Source organism: Solenopsis invicta, chromosome 2 (assembly GCF_016802725.1).
Source record: "Solenopsis invicta isolate M01_SB chromosome 2, UNIL_Sinv_3.0, whole genome shotgun sequence".
NCBI classification, from domain to species: Eukaryota; Metazoa; Arthropoda; class Insecta; order Hymenoptera; family Formicidae; genus Solenopsis; species Solenopsis invicta.
In genome coordinates, this window is record NC_052665.1 from 16,107,724 (window position 1) to 16,132,486 (window position 24,763).

The 24,763-nt window shown below is 28.1% G+C and overlaps 1 non-coding gene across 1 annotated transcript; it reads left to right on the plus strand.

The window, feature by feature from the left end:
• Positions 1 to 7,387: 7,387 nt before the first annotated feature.
• Positions 7,388 to 23,401, plus strand: LOC105197546. Its single transcript, XR_005574156.1, has 8 exons — positions 7,388 to 7,851; positions 13,205 to 13,579; positions 17,641 to 17,742; positions 18,641 to 18,852; positions 20,390 to 20,566; positions 20,935 to 21,233; positions 21,501 to 21,679; positions 22,141 to 23,401. It is a non-coding gene; the product is annotated as a phospholipase B1, membrane-associated (transcript).
• Positions 23,402 to 24,763: the final 1,362 nt, after the last annotated feature.

Here is a 24,763-nt window from a genome sequence, read left to right on the forward strand (position 1 = left end):
TTTTTTTATATGTAGAATGGTAACAACAACGTCGTTATATTTTTACAGTAACGATAATAGATATCGTTTATTTATATTAATCATTCCAATTTTTTAACTAAGAATTAATTAAATCAACTCAATATTTAGTCGTGTATCGGACTAAATATTTCATATTTCATTATCTATATATGTGTAGATTAAAAATGATTTGAACAGTGCATCTATATATTTATTAACAGGACGGGGAAATAATGTGTTATTACACCGTTACCGTTACTTTTTTTCTTGGTACTTTTTTTATATGTAGAATGGTAACAACAACGTCGTTATATTTTTACAGTAACGATAATGAATTTTATCGTTGCATTTAAATCGTAACATTTTGTCGTGACATTTAAATATACAAATGTCACATATAAACTATATTGCGATTATCCAAAACGGTTATAGATATGCCACGAGCAAAAAGTGTATGCCTTCTATATTTTATTGCAGCCGATTTCCCTGAGCAACGCAATAGTTTAGAGAAAAAAATTTTTTCCTTTTTTTCAATGCCTGTCTTCAATGTCCGCCATTTTATGAAAATTGTTTGTAATTAAATTTTGATTTTCTTAGCAAGGGAAATGCTTACTCTTTAATTTGAGTCCTATTTCATCTTAATATTTTTCATCCGATATTTTTTCGTTGAATTACCGCTATTTAAAAATATTAAAAAATTGTGATAAAATTTGGTGACCCGTTTTTTTTTGCAGGTGAGTGTATTTCATGAGAATTTTATGTCCTATAAAACAGATTTAAAATCAAAATAAAACACAAAAGCTTGGCGCTCATGGATCACAAAGAAATATGAATAATAATATCGCATAAATTATTATTATTAATATCACATTAATGCTCTGATAAAATCATAATTAAAGATAGCAAATTATTATTTAGATATAAAAAAAAATAAATGTAGAAATACATGTACATATATTTAAATGCGATACGGGCACGCGTCAAGTTTTTATACTTTATAAAATATTTTATACATGGCTGTTTGGTATGCATTTTAAAATAAGATATTTTTCTGCGATAATAATTTTTATTAGATCGCATGTAATGTTAATTTCTCCATATTTCTCTTATAAAGTTACGCTAGAATCTATTGATAACACGTACAAACATTTCAATGACTTCAATAATATCAATGATGATGCAGACATTGTTGCAACACGTAATCCAGAAACTCGTTTGTCGGGATTATTTGTAAAATTGCATGAAAGATTAATGGTAAGTTTGATTGAAGCAAACTTCCTGTTTCTCATTCGAATATCGCACTTCACTGTGCAAACTCGTGATCCGTTGAAATAAGAGCACATGATTTCTATTGTATGTAAGACGCTTGACACATATACGAGTACGTGTTTTGATAATTCCATTATCGTTACCATTTTACATTCGTTACTCTATTATATAGCATTATTGTCACTACTTTTTATTCGTTATTTTATTATATTATACTCATAATCAGTGGCGGATTTGAACTATTCTATAACCTAGGCCCGATATTTCTTGGCGCCCTTTTTGGACATACTTTGTACTTATTGAGTCTTATAAATTACAACAACAATCAATTATTAGTTAAAACTTTATTAGTACAATAATTACTAGTTCAATCATTAGAAATACGCTTGTTTTCCCTTTTTTTCTATTTTTATTTTAAAATTTGATTTTATTTGTTCATAGTTTACGGCGTCCATAAAAAGAGTGCGGCCAGAGTCTCGTGTGCCTATACGTAAATCCGCCATTGATTATACTATCTAAAAGTTATTTTTGTTCATAAAAATTTCAAAGTATTAATACATATGTATAATTATCAAGTACTAAGTTAAAAAAATTTTAATTTAAAATATTATTATTCCCAAAAATATACAAAGCAAAAAAATTCGTAATAATAAGTATCGATGGTTGCAGTAACAATCTTTTTTAACATTAAGAAAAAATTAAAATTAAATTGTTTAAAAGCTTTCATTAAAATTAATTTAAAATATAATATTTGTATATATAATTTAATAAAAAATTTTATTTATTTTATTAAAATCGTTAATTTAATTTTATAAAATATCATTAATTGTTAATATATGCAATACTTGATAAGTATAAAACCTTGTAGTATAAAATCTATGCTTAGTAACGAATTTCAATAATTACGAAAAAAAATTTCAAAATTTGTATTTAGAAGTTGCGAGTTATATTTTAAATTTGAATAATTATTGAAAAAGTTGCATTTATACTGCAGTATTATTTCAAAACAAAAATTTTGAAACAGATAAAATTTAATTTATTAACAAGGGATTAAGATAAAAATTATTTTTTGTGAAATCTATGATTAAAATAAAACAATGAGATAAGTGCATAATTTTACAATAACAAATAAATTCATTTTGAAAATTTTGTCAATTTTTAATCATTAAATGGCTAAACTTTTTATCTCTCACGAAATTTCCGTTTATGAGAGATAATGTATATAATCAAATCTACAAGCAGCATTTTTGTTTATTGAATAAATGAATGCTGGGAAATACATTTACGAAGCTAACTAATCAAATATTTGACATTTTGAGGTATTTTAAAAACTTGATTAATATCTTTATAAATGTTATACGTATTTATTCAGTAAATAAAAACTCTCGTTGTTCTTATATGACACAGGTAAACCCATGTGAGATAATAAATATAACTATTTTATGTTGAAATTAATATTGCGAAAAAATATTTTTTTAAATTTAAATTGCATGTTAATGAACCAAGTAAAAAATTTCATTATCAATAGACTAAAAAGAATAAATACATTAGCATAAATAATTAAAAATGTTTAGTATTTATTTTTGAAATATTAAGAATTTAATAAAAAATTTACAGATTGTGTTCTCGCATACGTTCGAAAGTTTATAAAAAAATCCGAACTCGATTCACTAAAGCAATTAAAAATTTATTATTTTAGTTTGTAGCAAGTTTGCCCGTAACTTTATGAAAAACATGTGATCACATTGATTCAATTAACTAACATAGAAAGAAAAAAATGATAGGAATTAAAATTTGAAAAAGTATAGTCCAGATACAGAAGAAATATTTTAATTTAATTAAATTTAATTAAATTAAATAATTTGATCAAATACTAAATAATAATATTCTAAAAATATTAAGGATAAAGATGTACTCCAATAAAATAGGATCATTATCGTTGTAAAAATTATTACAAATTAAATTTTTTGTTGTTTTTTTTTTGTAGCTGATTTCAGAATCAAAATTCGAGCATTTGTGACAAAAATTTTGTATCGTTTCTCAAAAAAAAAATTTTTTGGAAGACTTTGGATTTTAAATTTCGATTACGACTTTTATCTCGTATTATGCAACGAGAACATTTTTAAGAGCCAAGATCACTTACTGGAATTAAACTTCTTTATTATGTAACAGCATTATTCATTTATCCCGTTATCTGAAAATTCGAGTAGTTTTTCGCTCGATCATCATTCATAATTTTTAGCTGTACAACGCGACGGAGGTTTCATTTAGGTATTTTTTGATTGCAAATTATAGATCAATGTCATTTTTGGGTTTGTTGAACCAACGCGTTCATAGATATCTAATTAACGTGACTTGTTATGGCATTTATTTCGAGAAGATACGTACATCAAAGTCGAACAACTGATAAAGCGATCCTTTGTGCTCATATCGTTATTACATGTGACCAATGTAAATACACATATCGCTAATGTTTATATCTCGGAGGTTTCAGCTGATGTTTCTCTGTTACAGATATAACAAACAATTCACGTTTAGATTGCTCGCTTTTGCATATCGCGATATAAAAATTAGAATATCTTGTACTTTAGGCGTTCCATTTAACGTTCGCAACGTTCGCTAGTATTATTTATCCTTGTAATATTCAATAAACAACAAAGATGAAACGATTCCAAGAGTGTTGCAAGCGTTAAATGGAATATGTTCTAAGATACACAAGATATATACAAGAAAGTATATTCAATTTATGAAGTTTAAGATTTCATCATTTTATATTATATTCATGTATGTATAATTACATAATATTTGCAACATAATATTTTATATTTTTACAATAAGTATTTTATTTTATATAATATAATTAGTATAATGTAATCATATAATTAAAAATATAAATAATTACATGAAACATTATTATTATCTCTTATGAAAAAGAATTGTTGCGGAAAAAATTACACATAAAAATCACACATAGAATCTGCCATTTTCTGTAATTTTCTTCAATTATCAATAATATAATTATTTTCGTATTACTGCCAAGCACAAAGAAATCACAGGAAAATAGCAGATTCTGTGTGTAATTTTTTCGGCAGTAATACTTTTTCATAAAAGATTTCATAAACAGAGTTATAAAAGATAAATTTTGTTAATTTGTTTTTTGTCAAGAATTACTCAGCATTTCACATATCGTGCTCTCTCTAATAAATAAAATAAAAAAAAAACTTACCATCGACATTCATATTCTTTAAATGGTTAATATTTGTTAATATTTCTTTAAATGGTTAACTTTTACCGTAAATGCGTATATACATTTAATGATTTTTATTTATGTGGGTTTAAACGATAAAAGTTTCAAGGTAAAGATATCGTTTTATGATTTAAAGCCGCAGCACACTTTTGCATAACGCTTAATGCATAAAGCATAGTATCGTGCGTCATTGCACATACTTGTGCAGACAAGTTTCACATTTTAACATCAATTTTATTTCTTATTACATCGGACCACTAATTTATTAAAAATATGTACATACAATGCGATGTCGATAGCTAGCTTGGAATTCTGAGCACGTGCATTAACGAAAAGGTGGGGTGAAAATAAAGGGCCCTGATTGGCGTTGATTTCCTTATGCATTATGCGTTATGCGTTACGTAAGAGTCGGTGCTGCGGCCTTTAAGATTTTGCAAATCTTCCTCTAATAAAAAAAAAAGAAAGTGAGTTACTGCAATATTATTTCGCACAGTGCGTTCGATGAATACATTTACATAAAACACAATTACATAAAACTTGTAATTGGACTACAAATTTTGGCATTAAAAAAATATTTATTCGTGTATTTACCTAAAACTGTAGATTTTCAACAATATTTATTAGTGAATATTTTGTAATTATTTGATAAATATTTATATTAATTTATATAAAACATTAATTTAAAAAAAGTCCAAAGTTCAATAAGCAATCACATTATGTAATGTATTATTCAATATATTATTAGAATATATTTTAATTTTATTAATCAAGAGCGTGTGGAAAAGCAATATTACTTAATATATTATCTATATTAATTGGGCAAAAGTATCGACAATAGCTTTCACTTTCTCCTTAGCATAATCGTTTTTTTATGAACTTCGACCAAGCTCGAAGGCAGAATATTTTATGAAGTTAAGCGATTACAGCATTTGCTTATAAGTAAGTCAATGGTCAAGATCTTAAGAAAATACTCGTTCTCTAGGTACGTTGCACTAGAACTTGATAGATAATCTCTGGCGACCTTGCTAAGAGTAGGATAAGCACAGTATGGAATGGGAGTGAACGTAAAATTGAAAATATTCGATAAATAATATATGTGAATAATTACAAATATAATTATTCAAATAATAAAAAAAATATTTATTCATTTTCTATGAATAACAAAAAACTTGTATTTATATTCAAACTCGTATTTATATTCAATACTTATTCATTTATTTAATATTAAATATATTTATTGGGCACACTAATTCCGCGTGACCAGTTTTAAAGATTTAGTAATCGCACGACCGATAGCACGCCCGATTCTGCGAATCTAACATTCTTCACGGAAGATTTCTTTGATCCCGAGTGAACTCAGTGTCCACGTGGTGGGCTTTCGATAAGTGCCATTTTCGTCGTCTCGATAACGAAAAATCATTAGAGATCATCGCTTCTATGACTTATTATGATATTGATTACAATACTGTTATCTTTTTCAAAGAAGAATCACGTGTTTTACCGTCATAAATAATCGATATAACTATTTGCAATAATTATATCTATAGTCAATTTTATGGGCCAGTTACGTTCCTGTTATCTCTTATAATGTTTCTCTTATAATGTAATGTGATACATGTTCTCTCGTACAATCTTCATCATGTGGTGCGTGTGCAATGAGTCACATTTCGTTTGACTGCACAATTTGACCGAGGTGAATGCAAGCATTCCCGTGTGGAAAGGAACTATTAAAAAGTGTCATGGGACATTACTATTCATTATTTTGGAAACATGAATAGTTTGTTGTTCAATTACTATTCAGAACTATTCGCCAATAAGTCATAGTCATGTAGTAATGTTGTATTATAGGACATTACTATTGACGCGTGTAGTTGTTAATAGTTACTATTCAAGTTACTATAGAAATGAAATAGTAACTATTGAATATATGAATATTTCTCAATAGTCTTTTCCAAACGGGTTACATAACAATCGACACGTGGCTTCCACATAATTCTTTTTCATGTATTCTGCATAATTCAAAATTTTCTTCCTTTACATCTCAATAGAACGAAACGCATGAAGAGAGTGTCACTAGAGTTGTGACTCTTGAAGAATAGGAGATTCTATTGTATTTCCTATTTTTGTTCAAACTACAAATATCTTTTGTTATTGTGATTGACTTCTTTAACGGAAAAATGAATTGAAAGTAAGAAGATTGTAAACTTACTATGTCAATGCTTTACTGATACATCCAAGTTTTCATTATTCAAATTACAATTTTTCGAGAAACGCGGAATGCGCAACGAGAAGAGACCACATCTTTTTACGCGTGTCAGCAAACTTCATAGAATAAAATATTATCGTTCATGGCTAACGAGAAATCTATTCAAATGTAACGAATAATGATACTAATATTTGTAATATAACATTATAATATATTATTGAAAGTTATAAGATTTTGTAAAATTTGCCCAGAATTTTAGAAAATTTCTTCATGATTTTGAATTTTAAAGATACATACACACACACACATAACTTGGATATTTCACCATTATGTTATAATTTCTTTGTAAAATCAGCACGAAGTGATTCTTCGTATGAATTTCAAATTACTATAAATGCAGTGCTCCAAATTCGAAACAAAGTTTATAATTAGTCTAGAATTTAAGATGTTTATTAATTCAAACCGTAAGAGTTTGGCTCTACCATTATACTCTTAATGTCGATAGCGTACGTTCTTATCTTCGGAATACAATTTCAAAGATATGACACGAATAGACTCAGCGTTTCCGGTAGTTATCGTTTACAATCGTCATCGATTATAATTGTTTATTTATTAAGCTGCATTGGTCACTATTTGATGATCGACAAAGATACAAGGCAAAATACGATTCCTAACAAAATTTGTAATTGCAAATTGTTCGATTTCTGTAACTCTACAGTGTCAACCAGGTCAGTTCGGATATTCGCGTCCGCGGTTTTCTTCCATATATATACATACACTAAAGACGCAGAATAATGCGCGATTCACTTCCCATTTAAAGCGGACTCTACGAATTATAAATTCAATATCGAGCTTTAAATAGCATGGACACGCCACGCCGTATATATAGAACACGAAATAATTGCGACTTCTCTCTTCACCTACAGACGCCCCGGAGTGAGATTACAACATTAATCGACTTCACTCAATCGTTTCGCACTCTGTCGTCATGTAAAATATCATGTTGGTCTCTATCGAACCGATATTAACTTCATTGGAGCAGAAGTTCGGCGACCCTTGACACCGGTTTAGAAGACAACATTCGACAATCGGCGACTTTTGGGGGCAATCCAGAGAGAGGAGAGGAGAGGTGAGAGAAAGATGAAGGGAGAGAGAAGAAGAGAGAATAACGTCGAGAGGAGGATGAAGAGAGGGAAGAGCTCACTCGCCTCAACCTTGACCTCTGGTCAAATCTCCTTTTTCCACCAACCCTCTCCGAGAGAGAGAGAGAGAGAGAGAGAGAGAGAGAGATTCTCGCCATCTCTCTTTCTTTCTGTCTCCCCTAACTCACATCCTCCGGTTCCGACTCCTTATATTATATATGTCTATCTACGTGGAAAAAAACCGGCGATCGATGCTCAACAAGAGGCACACCGCTTCTAAAAATAGAAGCCTCCTAAATATTGAAGACCCCTCTTGTTCGCTTTCTCGTCTTTAAATTGTACTCGGTTGCAGAATTCGAATACTGCGCAGGAAAAAGAATTGCGATGTGGAGTCCTTGAGAAATTTATTGTATTAATTCTTCAACGTGATACCTTGCGTTATACAATACGTTTCAACTAATTCCAGTTTAGCTGCGTGCCTTTATTTATGTGTGTGTAACACTTAAATTTCGATAGTATTAAATAATAGTGTTCCAGTTGCTACAAATTAAGCTTCAAAGATGAGTAAATAAGTCGGATATTATTTGTAACTTTGCAAGTAAAAGTGTCCGAAATCTTAAAGCTAATTTCTGCTTTTCTACACTTCTGCATAAGAAATTAATCTCAGAAATTAGAATACGTCAAGACAAGATAGTAGCTATAGAAATTATGCAACAGTGGTGTAAGTAAAGAAATTCCTTACGAAATAAAAACCTTGTAAAATATAGATTTTCACTTTTACACACAGTTTTGATTACAATCTTTGACATGGACAAATCAAATTTGCATGTAAGAGCGTTATGTAAAGACTACAACAATCTTTGCAGAACAATTTTATCTGTAAATTTGTGACTGAACGTGCAAGCAAGAGTGTGATCTTCTATATGATCAACATATTTGAATGACACTCTAAACTAATGGTTTTGCATCTCTTACACTCTAGCTTAAGTCATCTCAAAAACTGCTTGAAATAAAAATTTACTGTAAATAAATATTTTATTTAATTTTTTAAGAACTGTGTTATAATGTCATAATTCGCGAATTTTGAAAAATTTTATATTTTGGCTTTGATGTTATTTAGAGATAGCTGTCAGTCGTTAAATTATTTTACATGTCTTCACTTTGCTATTTCGAAAAATAATAGTAAAATGGATAAATCATGCTGCTAGTAACAGTAATAGAGATCTATCTATGATCAATCACAATTTATTCGGGTGATAATATAAAATTGATGTAATAATACAAAACTGATATGAAAATACATCCGACAAAATAATTCTATTTTATATTCTCGTTAATAATTTCCTTTCTTAAGATAAATAAAAAAGAATTTCCACTATGCTCCTACTCCATTTATTGAGCACATATATCTTATATGTTCTTATTATTTGTATTCTTCTTGAAACAGATATTATTTTGCTCTCACTCTCTCTTTTCATCAAATATTTATAAAAAAAGCTATTATCTTTAAAACTGTGTGATATAGATGCATTTATTGCATATAAATGTATGTGTCTATAATTTTGAGTTTGGGTCCTTAGGTTCGCTAAACCTAAATAACTGTGCGAATTAATCATCCCTGCGGGAGGTGTTTAAGAAATTGACAACTTCTTAAAAAAAATTATGCAAAATCTATAAAGAAAACATCTATATTTTTAATTATGTTGTATTTAAATAATTCTTTCCGACATTTTTACATTTTGTTCTTTTCAATCTAATCTAAAAACGTTCGTTTCTTGCAAGTTTTTTTAGCATACTGCCATTCAACTGCGTCTAACTTTCAAACTTTAGAGATTAAATTGAAACAGATAAATATAAAAATAATAATTAAACAGAGAAGGAATATTATTGAGATATTATCAACTTGTTGTCAAAGATTAATTGTAAAATAGTAATTATATATTAAATGACGATTGCTTTACCAGCTTTGGGACTGTCGCAATCTCGCGGCAATTCTTGTGAACGATGTACACACGACAGAAAAATGCAACAGAAGATAAGTGATACGTCGCATGGTACGATATTAACGATTCATGAATGTTCGATGAATTGTGATAACATTGAAGATTAGTTTGATTCTATAAGCTGGTTCTATAAATACGGTTAAGAGATAAAAACATTGATTAGTTATAGAACGTACGTGCGATATTTTTAATTCGGTTCGCAAACATTTGAAGACAGTATGATATTTTCAAACATCAGCATTATACATCATTAAAAATATCAGTCTTATCGGAATCTTTTGTCAGATCTCGGTCTTTAATTATAACTTCACTAGAAACATTTCTTTCATACATGTTTTAGATTATACAACAATCATTTTCTTTCAAGATCGTTCAAGGAAGATTTAATTGTTTATAGATTTATGTAACATAAATTTATGTAATATATTAATTTAAAGAAAAATAATAAAACATTAAATTAAATAGAAACAAAATTAATTAATAATGATGCACATTAATTAATAATGATGCAAATTTTTATATCTCAATGTTTGTAATTTTTTCATAATTTGTTGAACAATTATTTCGGTTTATTTTTTATTTTATTCGTTTTAAGTTAACCCAAAGAATTTTATTTTAGTTGCTTATATTTTGTAATTCAGGGCCACTTTAACTCGAATTAACTTCGACAATTATCTCAATCAGCGGAGTTATCACTATAGAAAATAAAACAGTATATTGTTAGAGCAAAATTCATTTTTTTTTAAATAATTTGATCGACTATAGTTTTATAGATTTAATATATTGTATTACAGATTTAATGTAACGCATTGTTTTATCATAAATAAAATTATTAAATTTTTAAAAGTATCAACTGTCAGCAACATTGCTGACAGTAACATTAATTATCGATTAAATTTAATCGAAATGACCTTTTCTGGCGTGTTGAACGTTTTTCGTCTTCGTACAATTTTCTTATCTCGTCATTTCTTAATTTTTTCTGACGTACACGTAATACAATTGTATGATGATGTCTAGTTTAGGTATGCGGGAAATATGTAAAATAGATTACACAAACTAATGACACGAAATTGCAAAAAAGAAACGAATAACTATGCAAATGTAAGATGCTCGTTATACATCTTTCAAATATTTTTTTTTATCATCAGAGCACTACTGCGTGTTGTCTGTCTTGCAATACCTTGAGCATTGCCATAAACAGATGTATTCGAGACTGTGTATATCAACGCTTAATGTATCCTTTTCTTCTTGAAGTGAATAAACAATCTGAAATTTTCCAAGATTTTGAGATACTTGTTCAAACAGTAAAATACGCACAAATGTAAAATTTTACAATATATTATTAACATACGTATTATTCAGTCAAAAAGTATGTTAACGTTGACATTTTGTAATTTATTATTTTAATTGGAGCTTGTAAAATGAAAACATATTCTGACAGATTGTTATCAACAGATTCTGCTGACATTGAAAAACAAATGTAAAAAAACTGCAATCAATACTAAATACTTTCTCTCTGATTTTGCTGACATGTGTCCTTGCAAGATACATTTTTGATGCATTTTTTGCTATCCCCAAGTTAACAGAGTAAAAATCTTATTTATTAATTTTTAATTAATTTTTGTTGAACTTTAAACATATTTCTATTTTTAACGGCTTAGGAAACAACTCAGATAACTTTAATGGAAACCTAATTTTTCTTATATAAATCACCTAGGAGATATCATGTTCGGAATGGATAATTTCCAAAATACAATTATATGTACGTGTGTACGTGTGCATGCGTATGTATACGTCTATCGAAAAAAAGAATTATTTTTGCAATTCACTCGACGTATTTATGCACTGTGCACGTGGCACATTAAAGTAAATCGAAATGTGATTTATAGTGAGTTGTAAACGGAGACAAAACAGGTAATTTTATTGTATGTATGTAAAAAATAATGTTTAATAATCTTTAATCACCATGACATAGTGAACACGCCTTATCACGTACACATTTTGATCATCGTTAGATATCAAAAGTATACAGATAATCATTAAAATTTTGATAATTAATCTAAACTTGCTATAATTTGATGTAAAATGCACTTTGGAAGCAAAAAGACTTATTGCAAATCCCGATAAATGAGATGAATTAACGTTTTTCTTTTTCTCTGTGAAACTCATGCACACACGCTGAATTGAAACTAAAGATTGGTTTATGTTTGCTAACAAACCGCTTTAATTTCTTTTGTTTGCGTTTCGCATAAAGAAAACATTCATCAGTTATTACAGAATCAACTTGATTGCCTTGTTACATGATAACTTTCTAGCGTAATTGCCAAATTATTACTGAACAGGTCCGGCGAATTAAGTTTAGAGTAATCCACGTCTATTTAGCTTGATGTGGAAATCTCTACCCACGAAATCTAAGGATTGAATTTAAAAACAAACATAAATTTTTTAGAACTCATCGGGAACATGTTACACGCGGTTACCGATCAATACTCGCGATAACAGTAGAATTGAGCCCATGGCCACAAACCGTGATAATTTATCACTAGCTTTTTCGTCATCTCAAAGTATAAAAAAAGTAGTCTTTAAGTTCGTGAAAGAAGTAAATGAGTTTTTTGCGAAGTAACGAAAGTGAGCGAGACCTCATTCTTGTATTTACGAAATTAATTCGGCTAATATACTGACGATCCTCGTCATGTACAGCAGAGTGCTTCTTCTACCGCGCTGAGAAAATTAAAAATGGTTATGGGTATGACGCGATTAAATAACTTAAACGTATTTCCATACCCATAGAGATTTAGCGAAGAAAAACTTAGTTATTGATAATAACTTAAATGCGTTTATAAATAGGAATCAATGAAAAGCTTTCGTGTTTGTAATTATTAAAGTTACAGATAATTAAACTGGAAAAACATTTGTGCTTCATAATTTCTTCCTCCCCATTATTGGAAAAAGTGTCCACAGTCTGTTATTGAAAGAATTTAAGAATCATATTCATTATAATCAAAATGTTATCTATACTGAAAATATTTTTTATAATTAAATAAATATTTATTTTAGTATTATTTCTTTGTAATTAAGAAAAATATTTTGTAAGCTTATAAAGAAATTATTTTAGTAATGGATTAAATTTATGTACAAATATCTAAAAATTATCTTTGAATTTCATTTAAATAACGCTAAAAACTTTCGTTCGAGTATTTATTTAAATATAGGAAATAAACTAAAATTTATATATTTAAGTATTTCACAATAAAAACATTTGTTTAATGCATGATTAATATCGAAAAATATTTTTTAATTTTTAGTGCTTTCAACTTATAGTTCATTGTTTCTACAGTAACGCAAAACAGGATGAACTTGTCTTCGATTGACCAACCACGCGATGAAAGTCTCCAGACATTCTATTGCACCCCGAACCGTCTTTATAAGTGCCGCTCTGTGATAGAGCTGCATTGGATACCTCGATCTCCGACGGTGCAACACGTCTTTGATACAAAATACCAAGTTCCGATCGTGAACGTGGCACTGTTGGGGTGATTTCAAATTGTGGTTCATCATCGGTTTCGCGACTCGAGAACAATGTGGAAGTGGTGGCAGCTCTACTACATCTTGCAAATATTCGTATTGGCATCGGAAAGGAAATCCGCCCTCGATACGCCTTCTAATATAATGTTACTTCGTGCCTTCCGAGAATGGACTTTCGATACTTTTGGTATGTTTAATCAGTGATATGAGTGATATCAAGAAAGGATTTGTAATTTTAAATTTTTCTTGGAAATTACATTAGAGAAGTATGCACGACTGTTACTATTACAGTGTTGAAACCTTTTTCCACAAAGCACAGTTTGCAAATCCTCTTTTCATATAAAATTAAAACCACAGACATAATTCACGACTTGGTATTCTTTTCACATAAGAATGCAAGAAACTTAACATATAAGTTTTTTTTTCTTTTCTTTTTAGAAATTCCATTTCATACTTCCATGTCATACATAAGAACATATACAGACATTTGACAACTTATCATAATAAAAAAATGTTAAAAAATTACTTATATGTGCTATCTGTACATATAAACATATAATTAAACAAAATTTTATTGTTATTATCAATTTTGAAAAACAGAAAATTTCGTTAAAAACTCCTTATGTATATATACTAATATTTATATTTTAGTAAGTCGCAATTTAACAGTGATATGTGTTAAGATCTTGTGTAAATAACGTAATAATTAATTAGATATAACACATTATTGCCATTCAGAAAAACATTTTTTTTCCGAGATATAATCGCTAAAAATGTTTCCCTACACGGAAAGAATGTTTACACTAAAGTATCTAAAAATTAAGCTGGATAAAAATCTAAAAATAATTTTCTTTACCATCAAAGTAATGTTCATGCCTAATGAGCAAAGCTGTAAAGAGTTTTGGTACTCTACTAACCAATTTGAGTGGACCAACATAATTATTTTAATCTCTTCAAATTACTTTTAAATTTACATTCAACGAAATTTTTAGATGCTTCAGTAAAACCGTTCTTTCCGTATACGTTGAGCACATTGCAGTAATATACATTTTTTTGTCTGCTACCACGAGCTGATGTATTTAAATTTATGTTAATTAATTTAATGATAAATGTTAATCTACATTGGGCTCTTTGCTTCTTGTTTTTTACTATTGTCTTTTTGGATAAGGTTTTATTGAACTTGGTGAGTTAAAAGTTGATTAATTCCGAAAGAGACAAAAAACATGTGACAAAAGACATAATTATCGATAAAATAATGCAGAGACAAAAAAATAATAAACAAAATAAAGGAACAGAAAACAAAAAGCATGTTTAGAGTACATTAGCCTTAACAGTTAAATGAAACGAAAACTGGTCTTTTAAACCCGCATAATAAATACTTATGAATATTCATCAATAAAGCCTTGAAAAATTTTCGAGCAGATACTAATAGCTGGTACCATTTTGCACTTGTCCTGGATTTTAAAAATATCGTGACGTTTTCAACGAAGAATAATAAACATAATGAATGATAAATGTAAAAGGAAACCTATACACATACTAGATTCTATATAAAATATTTTATTTCTCTTATTGTTAGATAATATTTGTTAACTAATTTGATTAATTTAGATTTGATCTTTCCGAAAGCGAAAACCAGTCAAAGATCCAAAAATTTTCGACTCATAAACATGATTAAAGAAAAAAATCTTCGACATAGTGTAATGAGTTATAAAATTATTTCACCTTAACTAAAACTTTTTAAGTAGAGACTTTAATATAATTTTATAATGTAAAGAAAATTGATATATTATAAATTAATTTCTAAGGAAGAAAGATTTCAAAATTAATGAGAAAATATTTATCGTCTAATAAAAGTGAAGCACGAGAAGTAAGTTATTCAATATACTGTTATTGAGTTTTATAATTCTCATTTTTTCTGCTGTTTTACTTTTTGGCATGTTTCCTACGTAGATACATATATTACGATGCTATTTGCTTAATAATGCATAATATTATGCAATTTAATTCTTGATTACCAATAATTGTTATTGACTCATATCGAAAAAATACATTTTTTAATGTAAATGCATGATCTTTGATAACCAGAATCAGCTCAGACACCTACGTAAGAAAGTATGTCACCGCAAGGTATCATTTCTGTATAGATATACGATCTTCGAGGAAAAACACGCGAAATAATACGAATAATATAATGACTTATGCTTTACGTAAACAGAAAAAAAATTTGTATCAAATCAACAATTCATTGTTTCATATATAAGCAAGAATATAAATTCTTCCAAGAAGATTTTATATTCTTGTTTATATATGAAATAGTAAATTGTTAATTTGACACCAATTTTTTTTCTGTGTATGTATGAATACAACACGTACATAATTATTTTAATTTTTACGAATAAGTAAAAGTGTTTTGAACAATCAAATTCTATCATCTTACTTAAACTATAAATATTCACAATTAAATAAGATCAATTTCGGAAGTTTATTTAGCTTTCTGCGAAACTGCAAAGATATGTTGTGATACAATTTTTCAAAAAAACATTATTTGCGCGTTGTAATAAATAAGATCCCTGTAATAAATTCCGATTCTACTTCAGATATTACGATGTTTTTACGCAAATTACATCTATTGTTAGAGTAGACAATAAGAATAATAAAATACGAGAGTTTATTAATCAATTTAGTCTTCTTTTTTTCGATTATCAACTGTAATAATAATAATACACGTGTTTCTGTCTACACGTAGTCAGAAATCTAAAAAAATCAGTTTTTTCATTAAACGAATGTAACTTGCGTTTCCGCACTACTTCTTCCTACTTCATTTAGTTGCTCTTCTGAATAATTCATCATTCTCCGGTATAATTCGATGCACGTATTGCATTACATTTAAGATCGTATTATTCTGTACTGTATCATTATTTAACAATGGTATTCCATTTGTCTTAATAAATATTTCTTATTAAAAATTAAATTAATATTAAAAAGGCTAAAAACAAGTAAATAGATGTTATTAATAAATAATAATTAATGTATTAACAAATTAGATTCCGTAACACTCATTTTATATCTGCTTGTCTTTCGTTTCTTATATTAATTTAATTTTTAATTAAACGCTATCCAGCTGAAGCTTAGATGGTGTGTCATTATATGCTCAGCTCAAAATACGTTACAAAAATTTACTTTTTAATTTTAATTTTAATAAAGTTTGTGTTATTAAATTATAATTTAATAATAAAAAGTGTTTTTAATTAAAGATATAGATTACTATGAATTATAGAGTCAAAAAAGCACATTTATATAATATCTGTTTTTATCATTTGACTCTTGTCATTTTGTTGATTTATAATAGTGCTTTTTATTCAATGTCACTTTGCAATAAAACAGTTTGTAATCTACAGTTTTACGTAAAACATTTTAATTGTATATCATTATTTATATTATTTATATTTACATTACTTTAATTTTATGTTAATGTGTCTGTATTAAGTTTAAATTAATTTGGCGGCTGATAAAAGTTTTAGTAAAAATAAAATAAAATATCTTTTTTTGTTTTCCAAACCGAGTTTTAAAAATAGAGTTTAATTGAATAAAATACTAAATTAATATTATTTAATATAAAATATATTTTATTATGTATATACAAAATTAAACCACATTTTACACGTAGCGCCATAAGAATCCAACAAACGGTTAGCTAAATAATGTTTCTCATGACTCTCAACGTAATAAACACTTGGAATGGAAGAACGTCACTAAAATTCAAACTCTGCTTATAAAATTTCTTTCATAATGTAAATTTTATTTTATTAATTTGGTACACTTAAAAATTGCACATATGACTTGTCAACCAAACACCGGACAAAACTATTTATAATAAATTAATATTTTAATATTTAATCTAATATTTTAATTTAAAAAAATATTTTTTCATCTAAAATAATGTTCTATAAAGTCTCACTGGAATGTCAAAGATCTGAAAACTAATAAAAATTGCAACGTTGCAGTTCCGTACACTGAGAGTTTGAAGTTAGATTGTTTGAAAAAATGTATAAGGGCAAACATACATTTTTAATAATTATATTTATTTTTTATTGTAATTAATTAAATAAAGTATAGCAAGGATACTTTTTATACTACTTTTTATTTTAGTTATAAAATAAAGCTATTTTTCTAGAGACAAAATTCATAACATAACTATGTACGCTATTTCCTTTGTAAATTGTAACTTATTTATTATTTTTGCAGGTTGGACAGGAACGGAAGAAAAGTATCTGCAAATAGCTCGAAAAGCAAATAAAACGCAAAAAATCGTTCCCGATGATGTTCCATTCCCTTGCAATGTGACAGGTATGATTTTAACAGATACCTATTATTATTTAGTATTTTTTCATTAATAATTATTTACGACTTATGATTAAAATTATTTTGTCTCTCTATAATTAATACAAATATATATCTGTATGAAACGTACATGCATTAAAAATTATAAAATTATAAAAGTTAGCCATCAGTTACTTTTTTCAATAATAAACAAGCAAATTATTTTATTTTTAATATAATATTTTTAAACGTTTATGTATGTTTCATTTAGTTAATTTGCAGCTTTCTCTTAGTAAAATCAATTGTGATTGTAATCGCATGTTTTATTGTAATTTTTCATTTTCCATTATATATACGTATATATATTAAAAATAATCTTATATATTGTGTACATACATACATATTGTCACGTCCTTCGGTCTTGTTCTTGCGTTTCGCTTGAATCGATCCGGTCGATATGAAGTGATCGACGGAAAAAGAAGATCGTCTCTAGGACGATGATGTAAATAAATAGTTTGACGATAGAGTCCGATTTGGGCGCTTGAACGGAATTGACGTTTGTGCAAACGATTCCGTTTCCTGTGCGAGATACCGTATATCATGTTCTGTTAAACTGTGTTCTTAGTTTTTTTGCATTAAAGCTCTTTCTTAAAAATCCGTGTTTTTATTACGCGAGTGTCAAGTGAGACGGACATAACAATATACTTGTATGGTTCTAATATAAATTAAATTTTTATTATAGAGCAATATTTATTTTTAATTAAAAAGTACGGTTTTATTTCAGACAGTAATTACAGTTATTAACATATAAGAACTACAGATATGTCTATGTTTTCATGAAGAAGAGTCAATTAATTAAATTGTTATTTAAAGAATAATAAAACTAACAAATATCGTATGCTTGAGAAATGCTATTAAATTTCAGGTGGTCGATCGCCAAAAGTGCCAACGTCAGTACACAAATTAAGACCAGGTGATATCGATGTCATTGCCGCGATGGGTGATTCTCTTACAGCCGGAAATGGCGTTTTTGCAGGCAATGTGTTTCAGGTCCTTGTAGAGAACAGAGGAGTTACCGCGGCCGGCGGAGGCCAAGGAACGTGGAGAGAATATCTAACTCTTCCCAACATCCTCAAGGTAAACCAAACAAATCGTGCGATATAATGTTGATTATTGAATAGATCGCAATGTGCATGATGTAATACGAGAAATCTAGCTTTAAGATACTAACGGTAGTCCATCGTGATAATTAAAACTTAAATAAATTTAAATAAAACATTTGAAACAGCAAAGTCAAATACTTATATAATTATTACAAAATATTACAATTTTTCAAATTGCATTAATGTACGGCAATAATGAAAAATTAAAAACGCTATTGACAAATTAATTTTTTTTATTTATAAAGATGTATACATATAACATGAGTTTTTTAATTCATCGATTGATTAATCGCATTATACGCAAATGCAGCTCTTACAAAACAAAGTTGCATTTGCGACTGATAAATCGATGAATTAAAAAACTTGTCCTACATATTTATAACATACATATTTATAAAAATATATTTATAAATAAAGATTACAAAACTCGACTATATATATTTTTTTTGTAACTTTTTTTATATATATTTAGCAAATTCAGTTTTCGACTACCTAAAATTTAGTATCGATTATATAACATTCCATAAATACATAATATTGCATATTTTTATTATATTATTTTTTTAATAGAAATTTTTTTTATCAAAAAGAAGTTCACTTCTAGTCGATTATTCATCAGTTCAACATGCAGAATATAGATGAGTAACTTGAAAAATCGCCGATAGTTTATCTTTTCGCGAAATTTTTACGAAAATTGCATGCGACGTATTACAAATTATCATTATTAATCATGAAATGTCATAATTTTAGGTCTCAATAAAACAACGATAAGGCAATTAACATTTTTTAATACATAATTTTTTGATTTTGCAATTTTAAGGAGAAATACTTGCAATAGAATTTTAGTATACATTAACATAACATGACATCTTCGGTCAGAGCTGGATAGCTTTTTTTATGAACTTTCGTTCATGATTGCGTATTTTTATGTCCGCGCGTCTCATAAGTTAGATATTCTTTGTTATGTATTTAAATTGTAATTTGCTGCTTCTTGATTTTTGAACAGCGCACTGTCAGCACAAAAATCATCGAACTTCAATAGTGAAATATCATACACATATACACATATCATACACATACACTTAGAGCAATTTTTCGTTATGTACATTATATGAGATATGTACATTACATCTTCCATGAAATACATTCTTTTTGTAAAACTCGTATTATACTGTTATGTAATGATTATATAATAGAAAGAAAAAATGCATTTTTTATCTCTACATTAAGCAATCCGCCAAGCGAAAATTAATATAATTCAAGGTGTGATATCGATTAATGAGTTTATTATTATAATCATCATCAAGCAACACTTAAAATGACGACCATTTTATTCGCTCTGTTTCAAATTATTTCCCTTATTTTTTTAAATGTTTTACCAAATGTTATTTCTTATTTGTTTAATTTTTTAAAAGTTACATTACATTTTGAAAGAAGTAATGTAAAACTAAAAATTGATTTAACAATGCATATGTGTACGTGCGAATTAATCATCTATAAATTTTTAATAGGAATTCAACCCCAATCTGATGGGATATGCTTTGGGAGACTCTTTGACGACTCACAAAGCGGCACAATTGAATATTGCCGAATCCGGTGCTGAGTCCGCAGATATGACGTACATGGCGGAGCTACTGGTCAGGAAGATTAAAAAAGACCCGAGGATAAATCTGCAGAAACATTGGAAGGTTTGCTGCGCCAGACAAGCTCAATTTGCAAACAACGAGAGAAACGTCAGGCAGCAATAGCAATAAAATACTTCGTTAAAGTTTTACCGCAGAAAAAATCGAATTACAAGGCGTGATAATTAACAGACTAATAACATAGACACGTTTCGTCGTTTTTTTTAAAGTCAGTTTAAAATTTTAATTAACTTAATTATAATTCTAAATCGACTTTATCTACAGTAAAATTCAACAGAGTGCTTTACCCGTCACAATTTTTTTATTTTTTTCTCGGCTTTCCTGTATTTACAAAATATCTCGTTTTGCTATCAAAAATTCTATTTCATTATTTATTAAAAATACATATCGACGATAATAAATCTGATTTGTAGTTCATCTCGTTGATGATCGGAGGCAATGACTTTTGCACTGAAATATGTTGGACTGCCTCACCTTGGTCAACTCTTGAAACACACAAAGCCGACATACTTCGAGTTCTACGAATACTAAGAGATAATTTGCCGCGGACTTTTGTTGCACTGGTTCCGCCAATTAATTTAAAGACTTTAGTCGATTCTCTTGAAGGAAGGCCATCATTAACTTGTTTTGTTACAACGGATTTCGAGTGTTCATGCTTGTTTGGTTCTTCATTTCGGCGCTTTAGGGATATATATTACAACATAATGTCACAGTAAGTATATCGAAACAAAAAATGGTCATACGGTATATTATTATGCTTGTTAAATATCAATTATGAATGTTAATAATCATTTTTAATAATGCACGACGTAATGTGTTTTTAAATTATCAGATACAACATTAAATTACAATAGAAGCACATATTTGTGCGACATTATAAATTAATTTCAGCTTGTTTTGATAAATGTGATATTGTTATTATCACTGACAGCGAAATATAATTTTTAATTATAATTAAAAATTTTGAAATATATTTTAGGTGGCAGAAGCTAGACATGGAAATCGCTTCTTATCCAGAATTCCAAAGAGATGATTTCACAGTCGTAGCACAGCCTACCCTAATAAATGCAACTATACCACTTGCTCCAGATGGATACGCCGACATGACATATTTGAGCAGTGATTGTTTTCACGTTAGTCAAAAAACCAATGCTCTTTGTGAGTTTATCAAGAATTTTCTAAGAAGAAAATACTAATAATTAAACTGACTAATTCAGAAAAAAACATTAAATACTAATAATTAAAGTTATAATAAAAAAACATTTTTTAAAATATTTGATATGTATTGTAAAATGTATTAGAATGCCCTCCATTTTGCAATCCGGCATTTCTAAACATTATAATGTGAGAAAGTACAATAACTGCCAGAATATTCAAATATTTACCAGTTTGACTAGTCCATGCAGTTACCAAATTGTAACGATTGTATCAGCATCTGTTTCGGTCGCATTAAATAGTGTTAATTACAAAAGTAGTCTAAATTTGATAAATATGTTCACATACACACGTTTCATTCAAATGGAACTAATTCCCAACCATCTTTAAATGTATATTAAGAAAAATTTTCATTATTCAAAAATGATTTAAAAAATAATTAAAAAACTCATTCATATTTGCAGATGCAAACGGTTTATGGAACAATTTGTTAGAGCCAGTAGGTGCCAAAACGATGACTTGGGAAATTCCTTTCCACAAATTTTACTGCCCAACGCCGAAGAGACCCTATCTGACAACAATGTTAAACTCACAGCAACAAAGGGTTAATACTAAAACTGCCGCTGCAATTCGAACAAGAAATATTGGCACTTGATAAAAGAGAAAGTATCGATAATGTTCGATAGTTCATCGATCATAGTTGCGTTGCCGCAATGTTTGAACGGAGTCTGCGACTAAGAATGTTATGTAAAGACTACAACAATATTTGCAGAACGCAGATTTGCAGATTTTATTTGTAAATTTGTGACTAAACGCGTAAGCAATAGTGTGATCTTCTATATAATCAACTTATTTAAATGACACTCTAAATTAATGGTTTTGCATCTCTTATACTCTGTTAGCATGCAAATAAGTGTGTATGTGTCAAAATCGTCTTTCGTTAGTAGAATCAATATTAAACATCCATATACATTTACATGCTGTAACATACAATTATATAAATAATTCTAAAGTTATACATTCATTTTTTTAAACATCTTAAAATATAATCGTGTACAAAATTTTATTTATATACGTAAGTAATATGAATTTTTCAGATAAATTGTGACTTAACAATACATTTAAAAAGTTGTTTTGCAAATTATATAAACAATACAGGGTATCCCAAAATTAGCGAATCAAAGTACTGAGGCAAGAATATATTAAAAAAATTAAGCAATATAGTCATGTGTAAAAAGTGTTATTTCAAACAATAGTTTTTTTTGAAATGTAAAGCTTCAAAAGTAAGCAATCATAAACAACGTTTAGATGTCGCACCGTGAGACGCACTTGCTTGGTAGATTAATCGCATAACAGGTGACCGCCTAAACGTATAACCACTGATTGATTAGCTTTAAGTCGTCTCAAAAACTGCTTGAAATAAAAATTTACTGTAAATAAATATTTTATTTAATTTTTTAAGAACTTTGCTATAATGTCATAATTCGCGAATTTTGAAACATTTTACATTTTTTCTTTGTTGTTATTTCGAGATAGCTGTCAGTCGTCAAATTATTTTACATGTCTTCACTTTGCTATTTCGAAAAAGAATAGTAAAATGGATAAATCATGCTGCTAGTAACAGTAGTCGAGATCTATCTATGATCAGTCACAATTTATTCGGGTGATAATATAAAATTGATGTAATAATACAAAACTAATAGGAAAATACATCCGACAAAATAATTCTATTTTATATTCTCATTAATAATTTCCTTTTTTAAGATAAATAAAGACGAATTTCCTCTATGCTCCTACTCCATTTATTGAGCACATATGTCTTATATGTTCTTATATTATTTGTATTCTTCTTGAAACAGATTATTTTGCTCTCACTCTCTCTTTTCATCAAATATTTATAAAAAAAGCTATTAACTTTAAAACAGTGTGATATAGAGGCATTTGTTGCATATAAATGTATGTGTTTATAGTTTATCAAGTTCGAGGCCCTGGATGCGCTACACCTAAATAACTGTGCGGATTAATGATCTCTGTGGGAAGTGTTTAAGAAATTCACAACTTCTTAAAAAGAATTGTGCAAAATCTATAAAGAAAAGATCTATATTTTTAATTATGTTGTATTTAAATAATTCTTTCCGATATTTTTACATTTTATTCATTTTAATTTAATCTAAAAACGTCCGTATCTTGCAAGTTTTTTTAGCATACTGCCATTCAACCGCGTCTAACTTTCAAATTTTGAAGATTAAATTGAAACAAATAAGTATAAAAATAATAATTAAATAAAGAAGGAATATTATTGAGATATTATCAACTTGTTGTCAAAGGTTAATTGTAAAATCCTAATTATATGTTACAATGACGATAGCTTTATCAGCTTTGTGACTGTCGCAATCTCGCGGCATGTCTTGTAAGCGATGTATACTCGACAGAAAAATGCAACAGAAGATAAGTGATACGTACGGTATTAACGATTCATGAATTGTGACAACATTGTAGATTAGTTTCATTCTATAAGCTGATTCTATAAATACGGTCATGAGATAAAAACATTGATTAGTTATAGAACGTACGTGCAATCTTTTTAATTCGGTTCGCAAACATTTGAAGAGAGTATGATATTTTCAAACATCAGCGTTATACATCATTAAAAATATCAGTCTTATCGGAATCTTTTGTCAGATCTCGGTCTTTAATTATATTTTCACTAGAGACATTTCTTTCAAACATATTTTAGATTATACAACAATCATTTTCTTTCGAGGTCGTTCAAAGAAGATTTAATTGTTTATAGATTTATGTAACACAAATTTATGTAATATTTTAATTTAAAGAAAAATAAGAAAACATTAAATTAAATAGCAACAAAAATAATTAATAATGATGCAAATTTTGGATATCTCAATGTTTGTAATTTTTTCATAATTTGTTGAACAATTATTTCTGTTTGTTTTTTATTTTATTCGTTTTAATTTGACCCAAAAAATTTTATTTTAATTTATTGCTTATATTTTGTAATTCAGGGCCACTTTAACTCTGATTAACTTCGACAATTATCTCAATCAGCAAAGTTACCAGCATAAAAAA